We start from the raw sequence: 4,957 nt of genomic DNA on the forward strand, positions 1-4,957 counted from the left end.
ACCACTGGACTTTGTTTAAGGCTTGGAGTTTTTAAACCAAGCACTAACACGACTTATCAGCCAAATGAATTTGGACAAGTCACTGAACCTCTCTGAGCCTATAACTCCATCTGTGAAATAAGATATAATAGTATCTACTTTGCAGGATTGTTATGTGTATTCAGTGAAGTCCTGCATATGAAAACCTCTAACAAAAACCTATTTCACAGAGGTAGACCCTTACAAAGTTTAATGAACAGATGTACAGTTGGGTGGATGGATGGACAGATGGAAATTATTCTATCTAAAACCAACGACTGGGGAGGCAATCAAGATGGCAGAGTAGTAGGACCTGAAGCTCACCTCCTCCCACAGATAAAACCAACTACTTACTAGGGAGATAGGGAATGTTTTAGGATATTGTAAGAGGTTATGGCTTAAACCGAAACATTGCCTGAATCTCTTTGCATTATATCCTTTGCTATCCTAGAGGGAATGGGTTCTCTAAATTCTGTATCTGCTGCCTAAAGAATTATTATTGTTTTCTTATCATTTGTCTTAAGGCTAATGATTTCAAGCTATCCAATAGGCTCCATTCTTCTGCTAAGTTTTGAATTTCAAAACATTCCTGTTCAGCCTTCCATTTACTTCACGACTTTACAAACTTTGATCACCCTGACTTTTCCACCTTCTTTTTCTAGCTTGAAGCGCTTTGTTCTTTTTAGGTTATCGTCATAAGACAGCCTCCTTATCCCTTTGATCATGTGACGTTTTCTTCTTTGAATCATCTCCAGCACTGTTATGTCATTATTCTTAAGAAGCCTTGACTCTCAGTTTAACCACATAGAGGATGGGAGGGAGAGAAAACAGAGGAGATCAAATAAGTTATGAAACTGATGTTCTGAAAATAAGAATATGTGGTAATTGCCAACTGAGTGATAGATGCTTTGGTGTGCCCCCCCCACCTCGAAATTCTAATAGAAAGTGAGAATTGGGAACTCCCTTGGGGAGATCATCTGATCTCTTCCACACTTGCTCAGACGTAAGAATCATCTGAACCACTTGTTCAATGTACAGATTCCAAGGCTCTGTGGGGACCAGTGCTGTCCAAGATGGTGGCCAGCAGCCACAGGTGATGCGTGAGCACTTGTAAGGTGGCAAATCCGAAATGAGTTGTGTTGTAAGTATAAAATACACACTAGATTTTGCAGGCTTCGTACAAAGAAAGAATATAAAATATCTCATGACTATTTTCTATTGACTACATCTTGAAATGATAGAATTTTGAATTTATGGGATTAAATAAAAGATATGGACCTCCCTGGTGGCGCAATGGTTAAGAATCTGCCTGCCAATGCAGGGGACACGGGTTCGAGCCCTGGTCTGGGAACATCCCAAAGGCCGAAGAGGAACTAAGCCCGTGAGCCACAACTACTGAAGCCTGCGCGCCTAGAGCCCGTGCTCCGCAACAAGAGAAGCCACCGCAATGAGAAGCCCGTGCACCTCAACGAAGAGTAGCCCCCTCTCGCCACAACTGGAGAAAGCCCGCGCTCAGCAACGAAGACCCAACGCAGCCAAAAATAAATAAATAAATGTATATTTTAAAAAAGATATTAGAATTAATTTCACTTATTTCTTTATACTTTTTTTTTAAGATGTGGCTGCGAGAACACTAGAAATGACATGAGTGGCTCATGTGACATTCTACTGGACAAGCCTGGTCCAGACATACCGAATCAAGAGTCCCTGTGGGAGGGGCTTATGCTTATCAAGTAGTCCTGGTGACTCTCAGGACCAGGAAAACTGGGGAAGCACAAATAGCCCAATGAACACATTTGACAGATGAGGAAATTCACATTCAGAGAGTTTTATCAGTTTGTCCAAAGTCATGCCGAAATCCGTATTGTAAGGGCCAGGGAGTCAAATTATAACCTCATCAGAAAGTAAGCTGCGTTAAGTGCAGAAATTTGGACTGTTTTGTTCACTGATGCATCCCCAGTGCTGAGAGCAGTATCTGGCATAGAGCTACTTATAAATAGATATTGAATGAATGAGGCCACTTAGACACAATGTTCATGAAGTTAAATGCATAATTTCAATCCCCTAACGGCCTGGTCTGCTTTGTTCTCTTCTTGAGACTGCAGATAATAAGGATTGTTATCTACAAGGGAAAGGAAAACACATTATAGGTCATCTAGAAACTATCCTTGAAAATCACAACACAAACCTCATTAGCATCTCCTAGAGAGCATCTCCTTTGCATGCAAATTTGACATTCAACTCATCCATTCAAACAGTGTCCTAAGAGTAATTTGTACCACTAAGAAACATAGTCGCAACAGGTTTTTTTCCCCCCAGCTCCACCTATTGGAAATACTACCTCCTCTACCAAAAATAAAGAAGGAATATTTTTTTCTTAAACCACCTAAGCTGAAAGCACCCAGAGGACCTACTCCCAACTCCCTCTGGGGCTCATGGTTTCTATTTTTAATCGTGCAGCGTGCAGAAAGAAAAACAGCTCTCAAAGAAATTGCTTTGCAGAGAAACTGTAAACATCCTCTGGCTTCTACATGTGAATGTGGGAGAGCAGTGGACTTTTCAGAAATCAGGAATGACAAGGGAACAACAGCATTTGAATCACCCAGCAAAAACAAAAACCAAAACCTAATTACTCTCTTCATCCTCTCTGTCCTATAAATTACTCACCAGGCAGCTGCAAGTAGGAAGCCCAATTTCATACCGAGTGATGGAGCAAATCTTCCGTGTGGGCAAACATTCAGTAAGATGGGAGGGTGACTCATAGACCATTCTGCCCATTGTTAGAATGCGTGCCCACCTGCCTCTTCAAGGGCTGAAATAATCCGTTGTCACGCTACTGCAGGAAAATCTAATTGTAACCTTGGTCCCCCAGCCCCTCTTGAATTGCTCACTCACAGCCTCGGCTTTAATTACGTAACACTTGGAGGGAGAAACACAGAAAAGACAAAGCCTGTGTTGGTCTTTTAGTAAAAATGGAAATTGATCAGAGTTCAGTCACATGCTTGGTGGTCTGGGGACCATGTGTGGTATCACCGATCACCCGGAAACTTGCTTCTATGCCTATTGCCAGGGCCCACCCCAAACCCTCTAATTACTGAGTGCAACCCCCAGGAAGATGTACATTTTGTAAGGCCTGATTACACACAGCCGTTAATCACGAATCATGCGAGCTGCAATCATCATGTTCTATTCTGTCCTCCGAAAGGAGGAACAGGTAAGGATTATCCTACCTGACGATGGGAAGATGTACATTTTAATCAGCTCTCCTAGTGATGACCTATGCCCGCAAATGTTTGAAAATACCAGTCTAGAGTCACATCTGCCACACTGAACTTTGTGAAAGTCAAACTCAACTATATGGATGAATAAATACATGTCACATTCCAGTGCATGGGACTCTTTCCTCAGGCCCCAGACTCTGCTTCTGAATCCCAGGTTGTAGCAGCCACTATCCGGCGGGACCATCGGTGTGATAGCAGCACCCAGCAGACAGCCTCACCAAAGACTCCTCATTCCCAGATTGCCTGATCTGGACCCAAGCTCTGAAACCCTCACAGGGCATTCTGCTACTAACTACAGTCGGAATCAAACGGAGCCGGTCATGCAATTTGGACTGTATGCCCTACCCACCTGGTAGACCCTGATGCCCGGCCTAACACCCTAGTCTACCGTGGGGAAGCATCCCCTTCTTCTGCCCGATGTGCTATGGGGGGGACCTCTGTGCCTTGTGTCCCATTCCTGGACGTGCTGGGGCTCACCATCCGTGAGGAATTGCAGAGATAGAAACCTTTCAGGGAAAGGTTTATCTTAGATGTGCGTTTGGGCTGAGTTCAGAAGGTTGGGGGTGATCACGGTAGGGAGAGAAGGAGGCAGTCAGGGTGGAACCTCTGAGAAGGCGCCGGCAGAGCTGAGGGGTATTTACAGCAGTGTCACCAGGCAAGGAGACACCACAGAGGAAAGGACAGTCAGCTGTTGTTGTTTCTTCATACCAGTTCATCCCCAACCCGCGAGCTCCTATTTCTGACCCTTCCAGGATTAGATGTAGGGGGAGGAGCTACAGAAGCAAAGGTGATTTTACATTCACAAGGCAGGTGCTCTGGAGGATTTGGCATTGGTACCGCTGGCTTGTGTGAACAACGAAAAAACACCTCTGTGTGTGTGTGTATCTGTGTGTGTGTCTGTGTATATCTGTGTGTATGTGTCTGTGTGTGTGTCTGTATATCTGTGTGTATGTGCTGTGTGTGTATTTGTGTGTGTGTCTGTGTGTATATCTGTGTGTGTGTCTTTGTGTGTGTCTCTGTGTGTGTCTCTGTATATCTGTGTGTATGTGTCTGTGTGTGTCTGTGTATCTGTGTGTGTGTCTGTGTGTGTATCTGTGTGTGTGTATCTGTGTGTGTCTCTGTATATCTGTGTGTGTGTCTGTGTGTGTCTTTGTGTGTGTATCTGTGTGTCTGTATATCTGTGTGTATGTGTCTGTGTGTGTCTTTGTGTGTGTATCTGTGTGTGTGTCTCTGTGTATCTGTGTGTCTGTGTGTATATCTCTGTGTGTGTGTGACTTCGTGTGTGTCTGTGCGTGTGTCTTTGTGTGTGTGTCTGTGTATATCTGTGTGTCTGTGTATGTGTATCTGTGTGTGTCTCTGTATATCTGTGTGTGTGTCTGTGTCTGCCTGTGTTTTGCTCCTTCCTCAAGATACTTACTCTGGGAGGTCCACCTGCCCTCTGTGTTCAGCTGAGCGACACCTCTCCTCCAGTTGGCCCCTTGCAGTTCTCCCCCTGCCCCTGAGCTTCTATAGCCTCCCTTCTCCCTGGGGTCCCCCTCCCCTCCTAGTGGTCCCCTTGGCATGCATTGGTTTTAAGACAATGTGGAATGTTCGGGAAATGTGTAGCTTTGCCTCCCATCAGGGAGCTCCAGCCACATCCTCCTGCCTTTAAGCATCTG

The 4,957-nt window shown here is 44.7% G+C and overlaps 1 non-coding gene across 1 annotated transcript; it reads right to left on the bottom strand.

The window, feature by feature from the left end:
- Positions 1-3,110: 3,110 nt before the first annotated feature.
- On the bottom strand, positions 3,111-3,255 carry LOC114237710 (U8 small nucleolar RNA). Its single transcript, XR_003623222.2, has one exon. It is a non-coding gene; the product is annotated as a U8 small nucleolar RNA (small nucleolar RNA).
- Positions 3,256-4,957: the final 1,702 nt, after the last annotated feature.

The sequence above is a fragment of the Balaenoptera acutorostrata genome, chromosome 7 (genome assembly GCF_949987535.1).
Source record: "Balaenoptera acutorostrata chromosome 7, mBalAcu1.1, whole genome shotgun sequence".
Taxonomy (NCBI): Eukaryota; Metazoa; Chordata; class Mammalia; order Artiodactyla; family Balaenopteridae; genus Balaenoptera; species Balaenoptera acutorostrata.